At 43.7% G+C, this 25,090-nt stretch overlaps 1 protein-coding gene and 1 pseudogene across 2 annotated transcripts in view; one reads left to right on the plus strand and one right to left on the minus strand.

Annotated features, from left to right (window-relative positions):
• The window catches only part of ttc28 (tetratricopeptide repeat domain 28), a 394,517-nt gene that overhangs the window by 63,307 nt on the left and 306,120 nt on the right, over positions 1 to 25,090 (plus strand). The window lies entirely within an intron of this gene.
• On the minus strand, positions 3,353 to 3,676 carry LOC144605832 (large ribosomal subunit protein eL33 pseudogene; annotated as a pseudogene).

The following is a 25,090-nucleotide window of genomic DNA, read 5'->3' on the forward strand; positions in this document are numbered from 1 at the left end:
ATGTCCTCTGTCCATTCCCTCTACAGATGCTGCCTGACCCGCTGAGTTCCTCCAGCACTTTGTGTTTTGCGTGTGATTCCAGCGTCTGAAGTCTCCTGAGTTAATTTAAAAGGAAAACTAAAACATACTGCAACTCTGAAAGTGATTAAAAATAGCTGAGGTACAATGTAGATCAGTCAGCATTTGTGTATGTGAAAGATTGGATTTCATTTGTAGAACATATTTCTTTCAGTCTGTCAAAAACACTGTCCTAAATTAATCTCTGTAGTACATGGAAAACCACACCAATTACTTATAGACTGCATTTTTGTTTGGAAGAATTTATTGGAATTATCTTAACTTTTGCAAATAACAATTTTTTGCATGTTGACATCCTTTTCCACATTTCTGTGTTTGGAAGCAAGGGTTTAGCTAATCCAGGACTGTATTTCACAATGGCAGGAATGCGCAGCTGATAGCATTTCCATAGCAGAAGATCGAGGAGTTATTGTCGGAAACATTTGCCTGCCATTCACACCAGAAATGGAGTGCAATGTCCAATTCTGAACAAGTTGTTTGAAATGAAATGTTCCAGAAGATGCAGGAAGATAAACATTTTTTTCTTCTCTCTAATTCAAAAGCAATCGAGTGTCCAGCTCAGTGCTGATGTGGGGAGGTGGATATTGATCCAGGTGCTTCGAATGCTGTCGCTTTGAAGTGAGGATTCCTTGGGGAATTTGGGTTTGGGGTCAAGATGGAGGAACTACTAAAACGTAAACTTATGGGCTGGATTGATTTACTGTTTAATTTTTTATTTGAACAGCTTGGTTACAGCCTTTACTAAAGGTGAGCGATATACAGCACATCATGTGATTAATGAGGTCACCTGTCAATAATGAGAGTCCGTAGGGAGGATACAGTTATGGCACTTGCACAAAATACAATTCTTAAATCAGGAGAACTTTATACACAAAGGTGGTATTGTTTAGTTTGGTATGTGACACTATTGAATTAATAATGAACTTTCCCATAAATAAATGCATAACTTTAGGCATTTTTGGCTGTGCACAAATTCTGATGATATCTGCAAGTGTCATTGTCGCTGAAGCAATGGGAGATGGTGTTACAAAGCCCCAGGGGGTATCGGCGCACACCTCCTGCTCCGAGACTCAGAGCAATACCGACTCTGCGGCATTAGACGAGTTTCTTTCCTCGAGAAGATCACAGACTTCAACCACCCTTCAATTCCCAAGACTCTTCCAAAGATCCAAAAGTCGGGCGGCACAGTGGCACAGCAGTAGAGTTGTTGCCTTGTAGTGCCAGAGACCCGGGATCGATCCTAACCAGGATGCTGTCTTTACGGAGTTTGTACGTTCTCTCCATGATCTGCGTGGATTTTCTCCGGTTTTCTCCCACACTCCAAAAACGTATAAGTATGTAGGAGCTTCAGTAAAATTGTAAATTGTCCCTCGTGTGTAGGACAGTGTTAGTGTGCGGTAATCGCTGGTCTGTGCAGACACAGTGGGCCGAAGGGTGTTTCTGCACTGTATCTCTAAACTAAACTAAACTAAAACTCTCTTGGCTTTTCTCCCCCCTCATGTTCCTCTGAACCCATCTCTCCCCATGCTCCACCCCCTGCCATGTTTTCATCATCCTCTCTGTGACTGAATCATCAGTCCACAGCAGAGACTGTGGCTTTGTCCCCTATATCAACCTCGGAATGAAGTCTGAACCCAGTGTGACGGTGAAGGCCTCTGCTGCTGCTTCCATCATTTCTTGGATCAGGAGTCTTTACCCCGGGCTGCAGACCTTCTTCAGGAATCCCCAATCTTCCTGGAATCCTCCCCCTTGGCCCTTTCTCCTCTGCAGATCTATCCATAGCTGACACTGCACTTAGCAGCTTGAACTTCCCACTCTGCTCATGCGCTCTAACCTGGCCACTCAGAACTAGCAGCATTCTGTTTCCTATCTCTTTTTTCTATCTTTTCTTCCCCCATTTTGTCTGCAACTTAAAGCCAACTTGCTTCCTTTCTTTCCCAGTTCTGAAGAAAGGTCTTCAATACCTAAACTTTGAGCTCCAGTCTGAAAATAAGTAAAATTCAGCCGCAGTGATGTTTTCTTCTATCTTTCCATGTTCCTCCTTTCCTCACGGGAATATTTTGAATGCAATTCTGTTTCCCTCTTCTTTCCCAATTACTCCACCTGCCTCTTCGCTTGTCGGCTGGTCGGTTTAATTCCCCCAGGTTGCTTGGTCTGCATATCACCTCAACCTTCAATCTCTGAGGATAGCACTGGTGGATATTGAGTTCCGCTTGTCATGCACCACTTCGTAACAAAAGTCCATGACCCACAAAGTCTGTTACTAAATGCTACAGGAATTAAGAGGAATAGTTGGAGCACAAAGGGTGGTCGATATATGGAACCAGCTGCCAGGGGAGGCAGTTGAGGCATTTGGATGGGTACGTGGATCTGAAAGGTTTAGAGGGATATGGGCTAATCATGAGCAAATGGGACTAGCTTAGGTGGGGCATCTTGGTCAGCATGGATGAGTTGGGTTGAAGGGCCTGTTTTTGTGTTGACATTTTGCAGAAGACTTTGTATCAAATAGTAAAACATTATATTCCAGAAGATGCATTTGGAAATAAAACAATTGTTCCCATACTTAATGCATAAAACTTGCATTAATAAACAGTTTTGCCCTGGTTTTGAAGACCCTGTGCCCATTTGCTGCTCATCAGTAAACTGGACGGGCAACTTCCTGTCACAGCTTGCCTGGCGTCGAGGTCATTTCCTTGTGGTGTTTGGGGCAGATAATGATGTCATGGAGGTACAGCCTGACAAACCGGATCGAAAGGCCATAACGCCTCACCTCCGTGCTTCATCCACCGTTAAACAAGGGGAAAATCATGCAGCAAGCTGGGAACCATACCCACTTTAAAGGGTTCACGCTGAGCCATCACTTTTATTTTCACTGACTCAGCCAAATTGATTGAGAAGTGCTGCTCTTTTGCAGCAGCTGTACCGATAAAGATAGAACCATCTGTGCATGAGATGCTGTAATCTCGGCCTCCTGACTCCATGCTGGCAGCACTGTGGTACACAGGCTCAGTCTGGCCTTCTTCCCACTGCAATCCACAGTCATTGACCCTTCCCACTTCCCCGAGAAGCGAGGCAGCTATTCGTGATCCCGGAGGTCACGGTTCTCAGGCTCCTGTACCACCTTCCCAATGGTAGCAGTGAGATGTGAGCACCAATTGATGGTGGGATGTTAATATCTGTGTTGGACGGGGCATTGCCGACCACCATTTGTGTCACCTTTTTAAAAAAAAAAGACCAATTTACTATTTATTTTCAATTTATGTACACCTCTAATTTAAATTCTTGATGGGTACAGCATCGCTCGATTCCTATGCCCAATAGCCTTCGCAGGCAGGTTGCTTTTGAACATGGCACGGACCTTGCCACTGTTACCATGAGAACGAGTCCAAATGACACGAGTTTTATTTGGTTTACCACCAGGGGTGACAGTGTTGTTCTTTGCCTTGTAGACATAGGCACATCTCTTGCCCAGGTATGAGTCAGTCTCATCATGGCAATGAACGCCCTCAATCTTCTGTAGAGCTGTGTGCTCTCTTTGGTTTCGAAGGCCACGTTTACAACCAGTAAAAACAGTTTTGCACCACATTCTTTCAGGCATTGCTAGTGCGCCAGGCAGCCGGACCAGTCCGCCCTGTAAATCAAGATGGAGGAAGAGTTTGATAAGGATTTTGAAAAGTGAAAAATAACCCGTAGTTCTGGTTAACATTGCATCTGCAGTTTGATGAGCTGATTTATATGTAGAAGTAACAGATCTTCAGCTGCCTTGGTATCGGCATGGTTGATGCGGTGCCTCTCTTTGACCTGAGCAAATGTAACCGAACCCATTCATCATTAATCTCTGTCATGACGGTTGCTGGCACGTTGTCAATTTGAGGAGAGTTTTATCGAACACTGGGAGTATTTCTTTGGAGAATCGGTTTGATACGGGCATGCTGAATAAAGCCAACCAACTGTCAGGATCTTCGATCTTTGAACATAGAAATCTGAAAAAGTTAATTCAAAACATCCTGCATTCTTAACCCATCCAAACGGGATGGAAATCCTCAGTTGAGCAATAAACAAGGACAAATATGTTAGCAGAACAGAAGTAATCATGTGGGCTGCATTGTGACACAGCTAGTGGTGTCGTTGCCTCGTAGCACCAGAGACCCAGGTTGAATCCTGACCTCCCCTGCTGTCTGTGTGGAGTTTGCATGTTCTCCCTGTGACTGAGTGGGATTCCTCTCAGTTTCCTTGAATATCTGAAAGACGTGAGGGTTGGTAAGTTAATTGGCCTCTAAATTGCCCCTAGTGTGTTGACGAGGGGAAGAATCCGGGAGAAGTTGATGAGAATGTGGGCAGAATAAAAAATGGAGGAACGTTGGAGTAGTGTAAATTGGGTGAGTGATGGTCGGAATGGACTCTGTGGGCTGAGCGGCCTGTTTCTGTGATATATCTCTCTAATTTTTGTTACACTGATTTAAGGATGGATCTGAATTTTGAAATTTGGACTTTAACATCTTAATTATTTATATAAATCTTATTTCCCTTATGAGAAATTTGTGGGTGAGTTTTATCCTTTATTCTGTAAAATGAATCTTTCCTATTCTCATGCATGACCTGCTGTTTTATTCCCCCTTAATAATAAAGTAACAGTCTGTGTGATAAGTATCGGAAAATTGTGCCTGAGGAGAAAATTAGACTTTAAATTTAGTCTGGATTCCCTCTGCAGTTTGAATTTATTCCATTGTTCGTAAAATTATGAGAGGCATAGATAGATAGGGTATAGAGTCAGAACCTTTTTCCCAGGATGGGAAAAGTCAAAGTTTTAAGGCAAGATATGCAGATATGACAGTGGTATTTAAGAGACTTTTGGATAGGCATATGATATGCAGGGAATGGAGGGATATGGATTATGGGCAGGCAGGTAAGAGTTGGATTTGGCATCATGTTTGGCACAGATATTGTGGGCTGAAGGGCCTGTCCCTGTGCTGTGCTGTGCTATGTATCAGAAAATAATTAAAACTCTTCTGACATTGCAGAAACCAATTGGCTAATTGGCTTTTGTAGATTGTCCCTAGTGTGTAGGATAGTGTTAGTGTGGGCGGTGATCGCTGGTCAGCGTGTACTCCATGGTCTGAAGAGCCTGAATGCTGTATCTTTAACGTCCAAAATCTAAGTAAGCATAGGAAAGGTCAACTGGCTGGGATTTATAAGAAAGCTCAAATGAATGATAAAGATAGGGTGTACGGTATCCTGAGGGGCATGGAGGGTGAGCAATATTAATGTAGTTCTTTCACAGGTACTTTCCTGAGTTCAGAAGTGTCACCCATTTTATTGTGTAGGAAACAAACTACAGAAGCTGGTACAAATCGAAGGCAGACACAAAATGCTGGAGTAACTCAGTGGATCAGGCAGCATCTCGGGAGAGAAGGAATGGATGACGTTTCGGGTCGAGACCCTTCTTCAGGCTGTTTTAGTGTTCTGTCTGAGCATCTCACATCTCTGCTACCTGACCAATAGTGATGGTACTGACAATTCTTTTGTGATCTGGACCAGATAATTGTTCCTCTTTAATCAGTCTCTCTAAAGATGGACTGAGTAATTGAGGCTTGGAAGTAATTGATAAACTGCCCAGCTTCCTGTCTGTGGGCATGCAGTATAATAGTAATCAATTGCACTTATTTTACAGGTGTACAGTATTGCTTCGTGTGGCTGCAGGCCATTCTCAACCAAACAGTTTCCATTTGTTGAAATTGTGAATGCGCCTGAGAAGGTTCATGTGCTCCTGGAACCAGAACCCTGCATTTCAAACCCAATGCATCATCAACACTTCACTGGCACTCGGGTTTGCCGTTTGGATTTCTGAATGATCTATTTTCTGTTTCCTTTTGCTTTTATTGACCTTGCATATGAGACTACGGTAGAATTCTCTCAATTAAATTGCCATTTCTGCTTCAAAATGAAATGCAGTCTGTGTAATTTAACAATTGTGCCTGCACAAAAATGCTTGCACAAGATTAACGATGGAAACGGGAGTGTCGTTGAGTTTGTCCCCGCTGCTGAAAAGGCACTGTATCGGAAGAACATGTTCTGTTAAGGGTCAGTAAATTGGTACAGTCTTGGTTTTGAATGCATTTTTGTTGGTTTGAGTTCATATATTAATAATGATGTCAAATGAGATCTGAAAAGCTGCATTTCCCCAAAGATAAACACAAACTCTGAATAGTTTGTTGTGCTTTGGTCTCCGAGCGTAACGTTGTGTTGGACGACTTTTGCTCTACAGTGGTGGGGTAGGGCAACATGCGGGCTTCCACACACAACCACCTCCCAGCTATTCAGCTGAGCAGAGATGTCCCAGAGTGCGCTGGGGCAATGGATGCCAGCTCGCCCCTTTTGCTGAATATTCTCTTGAAATGATAAATCTCCTTCTTCAAGAACCATTCACTTGTGGTTTCCACACACTGCAGAGCTCCTTGTGTATAATGCAATGTAGTCTCCCGGTACTTCTCCGCTCTCACGCAACACGTCTTTGTTCCTGCCCCCTCGCACCCGTAAGTGCTCATTCTCGGCTACACATTGCCGTTTGATCTTACACACGAACTTGTGTGTCGGCCACAGAAAAACTGACACCAGTCTATTTTCTTCGGAAAGCCGTGAAAACATTACTCCCACAGATACAACATTTGGTTGATGTTGAACATGTTTTTTTTATTTATTATTGATTTTGGTCTTGCTCTTTGGATTAACTTTAGCTTCAGACTGCGCTGCAGCTGTGTTCTACTTGACATTTAATTTCTGCTGTGTATGCTCTCGCCCCGTTGATCCTGTGCAATTGAATTCCTCGACATTTCTAATTTGGCCAGGGCTGGAGGGTGCCTGGATGAGGTTGTGATTCAGTGGGAATGTACATGGACTGGATGTTTTCATTAACAGAGCTTCTTGCCTTTGCACCAGCCTCCATTAGTCATTCAACATAATTAAAATGGAAATGCATGGGATAAGCATTGCCATAGTATTATTGCTAGAAATTAACCAGAATGTTTTTATACCAGAGCGAAGTTAATAGAGTTCGACCTGTGGAACTGCTGGGCGGGTTTATTTAGTTTTAATACATTTTTTTCCCTTTCCTCTGAGGAATCTAGATTCTGATGTTTGACGTCGGCAATTCCCATTGTAGAATTCTCACGTAGAGTTGTCGAGTCATACAGCATGGAAACATGCTCTTCGGCCCGGCTTGTCTATGCCGATCTCGTAGTAAATCTTTAAAAACACACAAGTCTAAGCGAGCTCCATTTGCCCTCATTTAGCCCGTATCCCTCCAGACCTTTCTTACATGTGTACCTTCCCATGGGTGAACGTAAGCCAGCCTCCAAGAAAACTGTCAGTGAAAGTGAAAATCGTCAGGTGCTGGAAATCTGACAGGAAAACTGGAGATCCTGGAAATACTCAGCGTGTCAGGCAGCATCTGTGAAGGGAGAAGCAGCTTTGATGTCACAAGCAGAATGGATGCAGTTGAATGAGGGCTGTAAGGGTTTGTTATTTGCAGCTGCTCCCTCTGGGAGAGGTGTAAGGAGTGGGAGAAGAGTGAATGCAGAAGAGAAAGACAACAAACTGCTGATACTGTGAGATACAAAGCACTGCAGTTAAACATTTCCAACATTTTCAGAGTTTATTTGTGAATTCCCACCAGCATCGCGTGCTTGTGGTTAAAATTCTGGGCATATTTTTAGATTGTTTTCCGTTTCATTAGTTGCGTTGTAAATCTTGCCCTGTTTTATTTGAAACCTGTATTCTTTTAGCAATCGGCTTTGCGCCATTGTCACTCCAACCATAAGCCGTGGTTTAAAATGCAAAACTAAACGTCCCATAATGGGCACTTCCTTTAGACACTGCAGAATTTTCAAACATGCTTGAGCTTTGACCGGCCGAGAAGATTAATTGTTTCACTTCTATTTTTTAAAAAAACAAAAAAAATTACAGAAATGAATCATTAAATGTGGAAAAAAAGATTTTGTGATCCATGTTCGGATTGTAATTTTCTTGTTTGGCAAAGTCGGTCTTTGCTCAGTCCTTTGCTTGTGTGAGTTAAAGTCAAGGTCCTTATCTGACCAAATGTCCACAAATACTGAACTGCTGAATCGAAGAGCTTTGGTCTTTTTATCTTGTTCGAGCAATAAATCTTAGGAAAACACAAATATTTCCTTTCCCTGCGCGAGCATTTAATTTAATCCTAAGCAAACATAAATGATTAATGATATTTCGCTTTGGAAGCTTCCCACAATATTTAATTAAATATGCCATCTGACTGCAGCAAACTACTTTTTTATCTGCAGTGTTAACGGCATAATGGAATCTCCATTTACTGCTTCAAGAATCGGAACTCTGGCTTTCTCTGGTGATGGAGCCATTTCCAAATTATACTAACATCTGTGATAATTAGTGTTTTGCTCACGATAACGCATCCCGCTGGTCTGTTTATATTAGACAAAATGTGTTGTGTACTTTTTGTTTGATTTTTAAAAAATATTACAATGCCCATGATCACACAGCTAATAGGTTGTTAGTTTGTTAATAATTGCTCTTGTGCAGTATCTTAAGTACAGCGGAGTAGCTGGGGGCAATTCATAGTTTATATCTGAGCGTATCTTCCATCGATCACCTTTAACGGTGACTATAGAAGCTTGCCATTTGGTGAATCGTACAGAAAACTCTTATTCTGTCCCTCAATTCTGAATTGTTTCGGAAGTGAGAGATGGATTTGTTCTCTTCTTCTGGAGGTGATTTAACGTTGCCAACACTCCGTCTCAGCTATCTTTATTATCACTCTGAGTGAGGAAGGGTCCTAACCCGAAACACTGCCTGTCTGTTCCCCTCACAGATGTTGAAAATAGACACAAAATGCTGGAGTAAGTCGGCGGGGGCAGGCAACATCTCTGGAGAGGAATGGGTGATGTTTTGGGTCGAGACCCTTCAGGTTGTTTTACTGCAGATTCCAGCGTCTGCAGTCTTGTGTCTCCAAACCATTGTGAATGTCCTTGAATGTTCTGCCATGCAGAATCTTAAAACACTCTAACTATTGGAAGTGAATCAACTATTAAAAAAAATGTAATTATTAGAAAGATTAAAAGATTAATATATTAAAACTTCTAAGACAATAAGCAGTCAAGAAAGCTTAAAAAATAGCCAAGAACATGATCCCTCATCTCTTCATTGATCGCAATGGGGCGAGCTCTTTGGGCCAGGTCCATTCTGGCATGAGTTGCCTGAGTGGAATACTTCATCTAAATCCTCCTCCATGTGAGGTCCAGTGGTGGTGTGAAGGCAAGCACACCCTGGCTACCAGCAAGTCCAGGGCTTTCTGTGTTCATGCATTTATGTATGGAAATTCCTGGTTCTTTAGTAGTGAAAATGGGGAAATTCTGGCAGATCTTTGTGTCTCTCAGAGAAATTGGCCCATTGTCTGGGTTGAGAGGAATGAAGGCTTGGTTGGCTGCTGCGCTTTGTTAATAATATTCTTTGTCATATATTTGGTGCCTCAATGAGTATCTGGAGTAGCCTTTAATGGGAACAGCAATGTCCGTTGATCAATTTCCCACAAGAGCTCGTAACATTGTCTTCTGCAGTCCGATTCTTATTTGTAGAAAGTGGAGCGTTATATCATCAGCAATTGTGCATTTTGAGGAGTTTGCCAGTTTAAAAAAAAGCAAAAACTTGATTTAGCGTTTGGTGAATGTAGTCTTCTATAGGTCAACAGAAACATTGCCCTTTAAATTACCATCCACCCATTCTGTCATTATTTATCAGATTATTGTGAGTCGTGGTAATTGCTTTGAACCAGATTCTTTCCTTTATGTTTTTTTCCCTTTTTAAATGTTCCTTTTATAGATCACAGGGGATAATGTTCCAATTTAATTACTCACAGCTGAAAGCAGCAGATGTAATGTGTTTTGAAGGACTGAGTGGGTACATATCATCTGACTGCTGTAATTTTATCTTTGCAGCATTGAAGTTCAATGGATAATGGAAATCTTTAATTTAAAGCATTCGTATGTGTGAATAAGGCCGTGAGTGAAAAGCAGTGGACCAGTGGTCACCAGCTACCAAGAGGGTAAATAAACCCTGACCCCAAATTTGTAGCTCTTTCAAAATGCAACATACACATTCCATGTGTTGCTCATGAAGTTTTGTTACTTGCAATCTCAAAACAAAATGTACATCTTTTTCCAAAAGAAGTTTGTAGAAGTTGTAATCTGCAAGAGATTCAATTAGGCAACACCTGTCCCCTATACCTTCCCCCTCAACTCCGTCGAGGGACCCTGGCACTTTGAAAACTTGTGGAAATGTAATGGAATACAGCATTCCTTGAAATTTGAATAAGAGTAGCTCATGCATAATGAGAACTCATTGGGACAAATAAAAAAAAATAATTGGACGTTTTAGGATAGAATGCACTATTGGTGAAGTCTTTAGTTTAATTTGTATATGTTCTTCAAGACTACCAGTTTTGTAGAGGCCATGTGGACCAGAGCCCATGTGGACAATGTTAATGGTCGGAGCAGTGTGACCCTGGTTATTGGGGGACGCCTACACCCACATTTACGCTGCTGCTGCTGCTGCACATCTGTTGGCAACGCATGGCTCCATGCATGTCCCACTTTGAGATTGCGGTGAAGCTAAAAGTCTACATGCAACCCCTGCAATATGGCTGTCTGGTTGCGGTTATTCACCATCGCAGAATTCACAAATCCCTACACAAAGATTGGTGAGACAGAATAAGTTCACTTTCACGCATTTTATGTGGAAAAATAGTAAATAAACATTGATGAGACCAGACTTGGAGTGCGACGTGCATTTCTGGTTGCCCAGCTCCAGGAAGGATGTCATTAAGTTGGAAAGAGTGCAGAAGAGATTCACCAGTATGTTACTTGGGCTTGCTCGCTTGAGTTATCGGGAGAGATCTGATAGGTTGGGACTTTCTTCTTTGGGGCCTATGAGGCTGAGGGGTGACCTTATTGAGGTGTACAAGATCACGAGGATCAGGGATAAATTGAATGGTCAGTCTTTTTCCCAGGCTAGAGGATTCTAAAGCTAGAGGGCATAGGTTTAAGGTGAGAGAGAAGAGATTTATGAGGGACCTCAGGGCAAATGTTTTCACTCAAAGGGTAGTCCGTATCTGGAGTGAGCTGCCAGAGGAAGCTGCAGAAGAAGGGTCTCAACCCGAAACGCCTCCATCCCTTCTGTCCAGTGATGCTGCCTGCCTCGCTGAGTTACTCCAGCATTTGGGGCCTGACTTTGGAGCTGCAGAGGTGATACAGTTAAGACATTTGAACAGATGTAAAGGATGGGGATTGAGGGGGGCTACAGGCCAAATGCAGGCAAATGGGACTAGACTAGAATGCCAACTTAGTCAGTATGGATGAGGCAGGCAAAGGGCCTGTTTCCATGCTGAACAGCTCTACGACTCTAACTCAACACTTTCTTTCAACTTTCGTTTCTTGATAGACAATAGACAATAGACAATAGGTGCAGGAATAGGCCATTCGGCCCTTCGAGCCAGCACCACCATTCAATGTGATCATGGCTGATCGTTCTCAATCAGTACCCCGTTCCTGCCTTCTCCCCATACCCCCTGACTCCACTATCCTTAAGAGCTCTATCTAGCTCTCTCTTGAGCATGAGCAGGTGACACGGCTTTGCATTACAGACAGTCACGACAGTCATATCACCTCCCATGTTCTAGAAACTCAACCCCCTCCCCCTCGGTAATTGTCTGTAGTTAGTGTCAAACACATTTCAGAGGCGCTAGCTTGTTTCTGAGAACCAGGAGCCAGCAGAGGCAATTGAGGATGACTTTGTTGGTGTGGGGGGCAGAGTGAGTGGGTGTAGATTTGAAACGTTCCTGCACAGAGCGCCAGGTCTGTGTGTGCTAAAGTGGGGAGTGGGAAGCAGCCAAGTTCAGGCCTTCCTTGGGAGAAGGCAATGTGATTTGTGACCAGTGTAAATGGCAGAGTGAAAGGTGAAGGGGGTTTGTTCAGCTCGTACCCCAGCTGTCAGGCAGTCAATGATACTTTATTGTCACATGTACCTACCTAGGTGCAGTGAAATTCTTTGCTTTTGCATACAACCCAGTAAAATCGTATGGCTGACCTCACCAGGGCAGTACACAAGAGTCGCCACGTTTCTTGCGCCAACAAAGTTACTCAAAGTTAATCGAACAGTCCTATCTTCTGCTCTCATCATCAAAGCAAGCCGGCTGCCCCCACGTGGCTGATGTTGGGGCCCCACCATTGATCTTGGTGGTCCCCGGCTGGACCCTCCCCCTTTGTTCTTGACGGCGTGGATCCCCCTATGCTCTCGATGGCGCTGGTCCCTCCTCGCTCGCTGGGATGTTCGGCTCCACAGCGCGCAAGTCAGGCCTGCCGTTTGGATGGGCCGCGGCTTGCCAGTGTTGGCTGTTCTTGGATAACATCTGTGGAGGGAGTGGACAGCAGACATTTCGGCTTCAGGGATCATTCTTCACACTGATGCAACAGCGGGCTGGGGGAGATGGAAAAGACAAGTGGAGGTGGGGCAAAGTCTGGTGAATGACCCCCTCCTCTCTTTGTGGATCATTGAAGTTTTTCTGGACCAGGGTTAGGGTTAGGGTTAGGGTTAGGAGAGAGAAGATCGCCACTTCTGCTAAGTTAGATGTAAAATTCACTGTGCGGCTATTTCTCAGAGTTCTAAGACTGAGCTTCCATTGGCACCGACTGTTTGAGCCGTGTGAGCTACACCTTTTCACACAGCCATCAAAATTCTAGAAAAATCCGCCTTCTCGTGGAATACAAGTGCGGTGACGGTTACTGGAGAACTATTATTTTAAAAATTGTGTTGAAATCCAATTTTGCAAAGCAAAAAGTCAAATCATAAGCACATGAACAATAGCGCTCTAGTGGTGATAGAAGTATTATTGCAATAAAACATTAGATTTTTGTATGTTTATTAGAGCAGCCAGTGTAGTGTGGAATTGGCCCCAGGTAGTCTGCTGTGATACTCTTTCAAAGGAATGTCAGCTCACTCAGTAACAGCGGGAATGTTTGGATAGACACATTAACAGAGTGTGACTGACCGACTGCAGACAGTTCTGTTCGACTGACTCGGCACAGTACCCTCTGTCTCTAAGCAGTGCATGTGGCAAGCCTTGAGTTTTGTTGTGGGTCAACTCCTCTGAGTTAATTCACAAAAACCCCTTCTACCTGCCGGACGACTGTTTCAAATCCTGGCCTCTCTCTCGCTCTCTCCTTCCTTGTATGTGGAGGTCGCTTTACAATTCCTTTCAAGGGCGAAGGCACGGAAGACATTAAGGAATGGAAGGCGAGTGGTGCGATTATTTAATGGAGCAAAAGGCTGCGGTTGCCCGAAACGTTGAACAAAAGCTATGAAATGCTGCAAACACTCGTCAGACCAGGTAGCATTCGAGGGGCACGAAACAGAGTCTGCGTTTCAGCTCAATGGCTCTTCACATGATCCAAAACATGGGAGAACAAGCATGTTCAAACTTTTAAGATAGGGAGGATCAGAGAGAACAAATGAATGTGTGGGAGGATGCAAACCAAATTCATCAACGTCCCAATTATTTTACAAACAAAAGTAGACACAGCATGGAAACAGGCCCTTCGGCCCACCGAGTCCGTGCCGACCGACCAGCGATAACACCATACACTGGCACTATCCTACACACTAGGGACAATTTACCATTAACTGAAGCCACTTAACCTACAAACCTATACGTCTTTGGAGCGTGGGAGGAAACCGGAGCACCTGGGGAAAACCCGCGCAGTTTACAAGGAGAACGTGCAAACTCCGTACAGACAGCACCCGTAGTCAGGATTGACCCCAGATCTCTGGCACTGTAAGGCGGCAACTCTGCCACTGCGCCACTGTGTCGCCTCTTCTTACAAAAACCAATAGTTGGAGATAAGAAAGGGAAAAGTAATAAACTGAAGCAGAGGTGCACACATCTGTGGAGGGAAGAAACAAGTTGTTGCTTGAAACTATTACGTTAATTTTGTGTCTCAAGAGCTTCATGGTCTCAGACTGAGGATGGATGTTGAGAAGAATCGGAGGTGATTATGTTGAAACCAGGAGGATTCAGAGGGGCCTGATAGATTAACTGCTGGAAGAATTATTCCTCTTGTAGAAGAGTCTAGAAGCTCAGGGATTAGTCTTAGTAGAAGGGGGAAGGCTGAGACGAGGATGACTTTCTTCTCTCTAAAAGTCAGTGCGCTTATGATTCCACAGCCTGGAAAGCTGACTCTTTGTGCAATTAAAAGGCGAGGTGGGTGGATTATTCATTGCTAAGGATTACAGGTTTTGGGGAGAGGGCGGGAAATTGGATTTGGAAAAAGTTGGACTGTCCACGATCTAATTGAATGGCACAGCTGGCTCCAGGGATCAAATGGATCCAAATTCTCGTTGTCCTTATGAAGCTTAAACTGTGTCAAATTGTATCAAATTATATTCTTAACCAGTTATGTTGCAGGTTCAATACATTGATAGCATTGTTCATATTCTGCAGTAAAAATAAATAGCTCCAGATGTCTGGGTGAGGATTTACGCAAACACAATATCAATAATATGTCTTTGTCTTGATCAAAGTAGACTGACTGCATGTCAAGTTCCGTGCAGTTCAGACTCTGTTTCTCTCTTGTTTTTATTCCTGTTGTGGTTTTGCGTGCTTTTGGAAATATTGGACTACTAATAAACGAATCCCCTTGGTGCGTGGCCTGAGGTGAGCATTTCCTGAGTGCATTCCCTCGTCACCTCCCATTCGCCACCTTCCTGCGTTCCTCCCGGCATGTAATGGGCGTGCACGTGCGCTCCGTTTCATTTACAAACAGCTTTCTCCTTCAAAGGTACCTGTAATATATATATATTTAAAATCCTCAGTGCCTCACAGGTATATCGACAGTGAATACCTTTATCAAAACTTGATCAAGGGTGCGTGTTTAAAAGAGCTGGGAGCGGTGGGGAGGTTGTGAAGCTCAGCGGCTTCGAGACATGACTGTCCCTGGTGGGCAGATACACAAAGCTGGAGTAGCTCAGCGGGTCAGGCAGCATCTTTGGAGAAAAGGAACAGGTGACTTTTCAGGTCGAGACCCTCCTTCAACTATTCCTTTTCTCCGGAGATGCTGTCTGACCTGCAGAGTTACTCCAGCTTTTTGTGTCTATCTTCGGTTTAAACCAGCATCTGCAGCTCCTTTTGGTAGGTGATGGAGGTGGTTGCGCAGCAGATGTGAGCCAGAGGGTCGGGGAGTCCTGGGAATGGGGGTGGAGCTGATGTTGGCTCAAGGAGGCAAGGGAATGAAGTGGTATGTTCATGATGTTCTGGTAGATGGGAGGGGAAGAAGGACAAATGTGAGGATGATTGGTCGGGTTAATGGATGAGCGGAGATGTCCGGAGTGACGGTGAGCCACACGAGCGGTTGGCAGAGGCATGGCTGACTGTTACAGCAGATGGTGGGCTGGATGGAGCAGGGTGGAGCAGAGGATATGAAACCAGAAGCACAGGGACAAGCTGTGCTGATGGCACTGGGAGGCATGGCAGTGGGCAATTGATAGAGGCAGATGATGGATTTATTTGGTTCTGGGTGTGTGTGGTTCAAGCAGAGGGCATGCTGACACCTGCAAGGTGACTTCATCTCTGCCATCACCTTCTGCAGAAAATTCACAGCACTGATACGTTTCGCCAAACTGGGCAATGGTGATGTTTATTTATGCAGAAGCCTCCGTCTCCCCTCTTAATTTAACCCTTTGGTTTATCTGCCATTCCTTTCTCTTTCCTAGTTTCCGAGCTTTCAATTCAATACATAAAAGCAAGTGCTTCTCTGTTAGTAACATTGCATATTTATTTGCAGAAGGATGCAAACTGCTGGAGTAACTCAGCGGGTCAGACAGCATCCCTGGAACACACAGATGGATGACGTTTGAGGTCGGGACCCTTCTTCAGACTGAAGGTGGTTCCTGATCCGAAACGTCACCTATCCATGTTCCCCAAGGATGCTGTCTGACCCGTTGAGTTACTCCAGCATTCTGTGTGTTTCATTGGTAAATCAACATCTGCAGTTCCTTGTTTCTACACATTTCTCTGCGAAGCGTTTCAGAATAATTTCCTCCATTAATGATGTGATATAAATGCAAAGTACTTGTGCAATATAAATCTCTGCTTCTTAAAGCCAAGCTACCCACATTCTGAAGGGTATGCATTTGGAGAAAGTCTTTTTTATCATCAATTGCAGTATGTATTATTTTCAAAAATACGACTGAATCGAGGAGCTGTGTTGCAGCAGGGTGCTCTACAAAAGTGTCTCCTTGCCAGTCCTCGGCCAGGGTTAATGTTGAAAATGCCATGCACTGAACGAGAAGCGGCTGCTGGGGACTGCGAGATTATCAGCAGCTCCTGCACTTCATATGATGAAGCAGATACCAATTAGTTATGACAGGTGGCACGTCGTTATCCTGGTGTGAATATTAACGTCCCCTTTTGAAGATTAATGTGCTCAATAGAAAGATTTTTTTTTCTTTTTCAATACAAAACAATTTTCTTCCACTTTGGTACATCTATTGCAACCTGTGTTCAAATGTAGACGGTACTTCTGTAACTGGTGCCATGGACAATGTACAGGCAAAAGGTGACCTTGTGTGCCCTAACCCAGACCTTGATGTGGGAGCACACAATGAGATGTGGCCAGGTATCTGGGTTAAGATTTAGTGCTGTTGAAAATATCCTTCATTGCAACACATAATGAATCACCAAGCCATCAAATAAACTGAAGATGGACACAAAGTGCTGGAGTAACTCAGCGGGTCAGGCAGCATCTTTGGAGAAAAAGGATGGGTAATGTTTTGGGTCGGAACTCTTCTTCAGACTCTTCAGACTTGTCTTCGGTATAGATTTTATTTTTTTGTTGCAGTGGTGGTTACTCATGGAGATTACTCTGCCATGTTTGCACTGCAGAAGCAAAGCTGTTAAACTTGTGTGGACCCTTCAACAAACTTATTGCCTATCTTTCATTACTCTGTCAGCCTTCTATGATAGGAGAACCTAAAGAGGGAAAATGACTCACTGTTTGAGAGGCAGGATGAGGTGGTGGAGATAGAATTTGTGAAGCAAATGAAAATGGAAGTTCACTTTTGTGTTCCTCATCAGAAATGTAGTCTTTCGATATTTCTTGCTGCTCGGTGATTGGGGCTCTGGGAACCCATTGTGGTTAATATAGTTTCGGCCGAGTGCATTGCAGTGGCAGAACTGGAGTCCAATTTGAACACGGTGTTCCTGATCAGCACCTGCTTTGTTTCTCTTCACTCGCTGAGTATTTGTGAATGAGCAGAGGGTAACAAGAGGGTAGCATTTGGTTCATTCACGTCCACTCACGATGCCATCGGACTGCCGGAGCGAGGAAACCTGACTGTCAAGGCTACTGGACAGAGACGCTTGATGTTGTGTGAATCAAGTACCTGTGTTCTGTTCCATCACTTTACTGAGGGATTGTTGGTCCACTGACACTTGATTTTATTCATCATACTTTGGCAGAAGTGGAGTTGTGATTAACCAGAGTTTTTTTTGGTGACATTACGTAGTGTACCGACCGGCACCTTTAAGGAGTTTAAAACAAGATTGATGTACTGCAGCCAACAGCATAGTGTGAACTGTTTTTGTGCCCGGCACCTTTTTGTCTCCCAAAAAAGCACTGTAATAAACAATCTTCAAAGTTCATTAGCTCTGGTGGTACTGCTAATGCACAGTGTGTTGATGCTGTGCCTGTCATGGCTATGTATTATAAGTGTTTTGAATTAGAAACACCCTGATAAATACTTTTTTCCAACTAATCACAAATGTTATAATTGGATTAATTGTCGTGTGACTATTTTTTTTTCTGCTTGCGCATTATCCAATAGATGACTAAATATAAGGGAATAGAATGCTTGCCCATATTTGAGGTACCTCATGCTTCAGTGCACGCTGCTTAATCAGACACTTCTGTGTACATTGTTGAAAATAAAATCAGCAATATTTTATACTTTAGTTTGCGTTATAAAGCTGTAAGTGTACTCACTTTTAAGCTATTCTGGTCATTGTACGATGGATGAATTTGAAAGTAGTCAGTGTGGTGACCCTTGCCCTTGTCTCCTTACAAAGCAGAGCTCTTGAACAGAGAAGAGTCGGCAGAACGGGCAGCAAAGAGTGCGCTGCTTCAGGAAAGCTATGCAGGAAAGGTGTGACAGTCACACCGTAGACTGAGCACAGAACATGTAGACCATGGAACAGCACAGCACAAGAACAGGTCGTTCGGCCCACAATGTCTGTGCCCAACATGATGCCAAGACCAACTCTTATCTGCCTGCTCATGATCCATTGTATTTGCCTCCACCACCAACCCTGGCACTGTGTTCCAGGCACTCGCCATCCTCTGTAAAAGACAACCTCGCCCCTCGCATTACCTTTAACTTTGCCCCTCTCACCTTCAAGCTGTGCCCTCTAATATTTGACTTTTCCATCCTGGGAAAAAAGTTCTGACTGTCTATCCCATCTGTGCCACTCATAATTTTCTATAACTTTATATCCCAGCAACCTCCAGCGTTCTAGAGAAAACAATCCATATCCTCCCTGTAGATAATACCCTCTAATCCAGGCATCGTCGGGTAAACACCCTCTGCCTACTTTCCAAAGCCACCACATCCTTCCTGCATGGGACGAACAAAACTGCACGAGGGCAGTTTTTTGTTCTGGGTGTCGGATGTGGGGAATCTGGGAGTCTGATAGTCTTCCAGACATCCACATCTGCGCCAGGTGTGACGAGATGGGGCTCCTAAGGGACCGTATTAGGAACCTGGAGCGGCAGATTGATGACCTCCGTCTGATCAGGGAGAGTGAGGAGGTTATAGATAGGAGTTACAGAGAGGTGGTCACTCCTAGACCACGGGAGGTAGACAAGTGGGTCACTGTTAGGGGGGGCAAGGAACAGAGGCAGGGACTAGGGAGTACCCCGGTGGCTGTACCCCTTGGAAATAAGTACTCCTGTTTAAGTACTGTTGGGGGGGACAGCCTACCTGGGGGCAACGACGGTGCCCGGGCCTCTGGCAAGGAGTCCGGCCCTGTTGCTCAGAAGGGTAGGGAAAGGAAGAGGAGAGCAGTAGTAATAGGGGACTCTATAGTGAGGGGGTCAGATAGGCGTTTCTGTGGACGCAGTCGGGAGACCCGGATGGTGGTTTGCCTCCCTGGTGTCCGGGATGTGTCTGAGCGTGTCCAGGATATCCTGAAAGGGGAGGGAGAGGAGCCAGAGGTCGTGGTACATATAGGTACCAACAATATAGGTAGGATAAGGGAAGAGGTCCTGAAAGGAGAATTCAGGGGGCGAGGAAGAGAGTTAAAAAAAAGGACTTCCAAAGTAATAATCTCAGGCTTACTGCCTGTGCCACGCGATAGTGAGAATAGGAATGGAGTGAGGTGGAGGATAAATACGTGGCTGAGGAACTGGTGCAGGGAGCAGGGTTTCAAGTTTCTGGATCATTGGGACCTCTTCTGGGGGAAGTATGACCTGTACAAAAAGGACGGGTTGCATCTGAACCCGAGGGGAACCAATATCCTGGCGGGGAGATTTGCTAAAATAACTGCGGAGACTTTAAACTAGTACAGTTGGGGGGAGGGACTCAAACACAGATAGCTAATAGGCAGTGGGTGAGGCAGGAGGCAGAAAAGGGAAACACTCAGACCCAATATGTAGGAGAGAAAGAAGGGAAAAGAAATAAACTGAGAATAAGAAATGATGGGTCCCTTAAATGTGTATATTTTAATGCTAGGAGCATTGTAAGAAAGGTGGATGAGCTTAGAGCCTGGATTGACATCTGGAAGTATGATGTTGTGGCGATCAGTGAAACATGGTTGCAGGAGGGTTGCGATTGGCAATTAAATATTCCAGGATTTCATTGTTTCAGATGTGATAGAATCGGAGGGGCAAGAGGTGGGGGTGTTGCATTGCTTGTCAGGGAGGATATCACAGCAGTGCTTTGGCAGGACAGACTAGAAGGCTCGATTAAGGAGGCTGTTTGGGTGGAACTCAGAAATGAGAAAGGTTTAGCAACACTTATAGGGGTGTATTATAGACCGCCAAATAGGGAACGAGAATTGGAAGAGCAAATATGTAAGGAGATAGCAGATATTAGTAGTAAGCACAGAGTGGTGATTGTGGGTGATTTCAATTTTCCGTATATAGACTGGGAATCACATTCTGTTAAAGGGCTGGATGGTTTGGAGTTTGTAAAATGTGTGCAGGATAGTTTTTTGCAGCAATACGTAGAGGTGCCTACCAGAGAAGGGGCAGTGTTGGACCTCCTGTTAGGAAATGAGATGGGTCAGGTGACGGAGGTATGTGTTGAGGAGCACTTTGGGTCTAGTGATCATAATGCCATTAGTTTCAATATCATTATGGAGTAGGTCAAATCTGGACCAAGGGTTGAGATTTTGGATTGGAGAAAGGCTAATTTTGAGGAGATGAAAAGGATTTAAAAGGAGTGAAATGGAAATTGTTGTTTTATGAAAAGGATATAATAGAGAAATGGAGGATATTTAAAGGTGAAATTTTGAGAGTACAGAGTCTTTATGTCCCTGTTCGGTGGAAAGGAAAAAATAATAATTTGAAAGAGCCGTGGTTTTCCAGGGAAATTGGACACTTGGTTCGGAAAAAGAGGGAGATATACAATAAATATAAGCGGCAGGGAGTAAATGAGGTTCTTGAGGAATATAAAGAATGTAAAAGGAATCTTAAAAAGGAAATTAGAAAAGCGAAAAAAAGATATGAGGCTGCTTTGGCAAGTAATGTAAAAGTAAACCCCAAGGGGTTCTACAGATATGTCAATAGCAAAAGGATAGTGAGGGATAAAATTGGTCCATTAAAGAGTCAGAGTGGACAGCTATGTGCTGAGCCGGAAGAAATGGGGGAGATATTAAACAATTTCTTTTCTTCGGTATTTACCGAGGAGAAGGATATTGAATTATGTGAGGTAAGCGAAACAAGTAGAGTAGTGATGGAAATTAGGAGGATTAAAGAAGAGGAGGTATGGACACTTTTGAAGAATATAAAAGTGGATAAGTCTCCAGGTCCTGATAGGATATTCCCTAGGACATTGAGGGAAGTTAGTGCAGAAATAGCAGGGGCTATGACGGAAATATTTCAAACGTCATTAGAAACAGGGATGGTGCCGGAAGATTGGCGCATTGCGCATGTTGTGCCTTTGTTTAAAAAAGGTTCTAAAAGTAAACCTAGCAATTATAGACCTATTAGTTTGACGTCTGTGGTGGGAAAATTAATGGAAAAGATACTTAGGGACAATATATATAATTATTTGGATAATCAAGGCCTGATTAGAAACAGTCAACATGGATTTGTGCCTGGAAGGTCATGTTTGACTAATCTTGAATTTTTTGAAGAGGTTACCAGGGAAATTGATAAGGGCAAGGCTGTGGATGTTGTCTATATGGACTTCAGTAAGGCATTTGACAAGGTTCCACATGGTTGATTAAGAAGGTTAAATCGTTGGGTATTAATAGTGAGGTTGCAAGATGGATTCAACAATGGCTGAATGGGAGATACCAGAGGGTAACGATTGACAATTGTATGTCAGGTTGGAGGCCAGTGTCTAGTGGAGTGCCCCAAGGATCTGTGTTGGGTCCACTGTTGTTTGTCATTTACATTAATGATCTGGATGATGGTGTGGCAAATTGGATTAGTAAATATGCAGATGATACTAAGATAGGTGGAGTAGTTGATAGTGAGGTAGATTTTCAAAGTCTACAGAGAGACTTGGGCCTTTTGGAAGGGTGGGCTGAAAGATGGCAGATGGAGTTTAATGCTGATAAGTGTGAGGTGCTGCATTTTGGTAGGACAAATCAAAATAGGACGTACAGGGTAAATGGTAGGGAATTGAGGAATGCAGTGGAACAGAGGGATCTGGGAATAACTGTGCATTGTTCCCTGAAGGTGGAATCTCATGTGGATAGGGTGGTGAAGAAGGCGTTTGGTATGCTTGCCTTTATAAATCAGAGCATCGAGTATAGAAGTTGGGATGTAATGTTGAAATTGTACAGGGCATTGGTGAGGCAGAATCTGGAGTATGGTGTGCAGTTCTGGTCGCCAAATTATAGGAAGGATGTCGACAAAATGGAGAGGGTACAGAGGAGATTTACTAGAATGTTGCCTGGGTTTCAGCACTTAGGCTACAGAGAGAGGTTGAACAGGTTGGGTCTTTATTCTTTGGAGCGTAGAAGGTTGAGGGGGGACTTGATAGAGGTTTTTAAAATTTTGAGAGGGACGGACAGAGTTGACGTGGGTAGGCTTTTCCCTTTGAGAGTGGGGAAGATTCCAACAAGGGGACATAGCTTCAGAATTGAGAGACAAAGGTTTAGGGGTAACATGAGGGGGAACTTCTTTACTCAGAGGGTTGTGGCTGTATGGAATGGGCTTCCGGTGGAAGTGGTGGAGGCTGGCTCGATTTTATTATTTAAGAGTAAATTGGATAGGTATATGGATAAGAGGGGATTAGAGGGTTATGGTCTGAGTGCAGGTAGATGAGACTAGTTCAGGGAGAATGGTCGGCGTGGACTGGTAGGGCCGGACAGGCCTGTTTCCATGCTGTAGTTGTTATATGTTATATATGTTATACTCCACACGTGATACTTATTATTTTGGAGTTTTGAGCCTCGCTTCACACAAAAAATTGTAGCAACTCCACGCCCATGATTGCTTGACATCCCTTGGATCATAGCATATGAACCTAAAATTTGTTACTCAATCTAATTGGTGAACAGCAAAAAGAAGTGAAATATATGCAGTTTATTGCAAACCTCTTTTTGCTGTGCTCCTGCCTGTCCTGTCTATTAAACCTGCGTGCTCTACGGATGGCATGAATAAGTTGGACCGAAAGGCCTGTTTCAGTGCTGTATAAATGTTGCATGAACTATGCAGAACTGCAGATCTGGTTTACCAAGGAAAGACACAAGGTGCTGGAGTAACTCAGCAGGGTCAGGCAGCAAGCATCCTTAGAGAAAAGAGAATGTTGTCTCTGGTCGGGACTTCTTCAGACTGGATTGGTAGTGGGATATTTGCCATAGTTTCATATCTAGATTTAATATAAAGTGAAGAATATGATGGCGAGAATGACACCTTTTGCTGCTTATGACTAATCTCTATATTATGTGACTTTGACATGGCTCCTGGGAAAGAGGCGACAGAAAGGTCTGATAAATGTTCGAGCAGGGGAGAGAATTTGATAAAGACAAACCTTTGATGATGATTCAAATTGATGTCTTCTGTGGATTGTTTCTAATTAATTAACGCCTTATCAGATTGATAACTGGGCATTATGCAATCTTGCAAGGGCCCGGATTAAGCAAGCAGACATATCAAATATCCCACTGCGGCTAACTGGGAGTTCAGTCCCAAACTAGTTAGGTGATACCTTGTGAGATTATGTCGGAAAGTACCATGAATCAATTATTTACAATAATAATATGTGCAATACAAAACAATACCAACAAACCCACCACCATAAAGCAAAGTTTAAAAATAAATCTTAATTACCAAATATACTGAATATTAAATAACTGTATTACAATCCTTGTCAAAGATACATTCCACTCCCCGTGGTCCTAGATATCCCCCAGGGTGCTTGTAGACAGCGTTTATTCCCATTCTAGTGACACCCGGGTGTGGATGTAACCCCGGAAAAGGGGTAGGCAGCCGGCTCATGCAGAGCCCTCTCAGTTCAGTTCAGTTTAGTTTTGTCACGTGTACAGTGAAAAGCTTTTGTTGCGTGCTAACCAGTCAACAGAAAGACAATACATGATTACAATCTATTCATTTACAGTGTATATATGCAAGGGGAATAACGTTTGGTGCAAGGTAAAGCCAGCAAAGTCTGATCAAGGATAGTCCGAAGGTCATCAAAGAGGTAGATAGTAGTTCAGCACTGCTCTCTGGTTGCGGTAGGATGATTCAGTTGAGGTCTTCTGCCTGGCACCGTGACTCACGGATGGCCAGCCTCAATCCTTGGAATGGCTTCTAAGAGAGACCATGATCTAAGGGAAAATAGTGTAGGATTTGCAAGCATCCACCATGAACCAGAATGATTTTATGATATTGTAGACTAATGATGTGGGCTAGGGGCCAGCAATGTCCAACTTTATGGCATTTTGCTCAGGCAATGGTTAGACGGGCAATGGTGAGGCGGGCAATAGTTACACTGACTGCTTTGAGAAAGTGAATGGCTAGAATTTATTTTAATGATGTGGCTTTGAGGTAATTAAAAATATATATGATTCAAGTATTAGTATCCTATGGTATTAATAAGGGCAGAATTCGTAAATATCGTTAATTTATTCTGCTTTCTCGAGGCAGAAATCCAGATCAATATTGTGCTAACTCTAAGTCTAGAACGTTTAATTGTCATAGATAACGGCAACAGAACAATGAAACTCTTATTTGCTGCAGCTCAGCAGGTCCACTCACACAGTAACACACAGTTAAATATACAATAAGTAATAACACAATAAATTATCAACTGTAAGACTAGATGACCATAATAATGCAAAAAGCTGAAGTTCCTAGTGCAACCAAAACACAGTCCATAGAAGATCACATTTGCTGAGGTTAGTGTTGTGAAGTGTTCAAGAGCCTGATGGTGGTTGGGAAGAAGCTGTTCCTGAGCCTGGTGGCCACAGTTTTTGGGCTCCTGTACCTTCTTCCCGATAGTAGTCACGAGGTGAGAGTCTGGTGTGGATCTACAATGTTGGCTGCCGTTTTGAGGCAGTGCCTCCAGTAGATCCTGTTAATGGTGGGGAGTTCAGTGCCTGTGATGTAGGAGCATTCTTGGGGCATGTTGCCACCCTGAGAAGTTTTAAGGATAGACACAAAATGCTGGAGTAGCTCAGCGGGACAGGCAGCATCTCTGGATAGAAGGAATGGGTGCCGTTTTGGGTCGAGACCCTTCGTCAGAC

Source organism: Rhinoraja longicauda, chromosome 25 (assembly GCF_053455715.1).
Source record: "Rhinoraja longicauda isolate Sanriku21f chromosome 25, sRhiLon1.1, whole genome shotgun sequence".
Classification (NCBI taxonomy): Eukaryota; Metazoa; Chordata; class Chondrichthyes; order Rajiformes; family Arhynchobatidae; genus Rhinoraja; species Rhinoraja longicauda.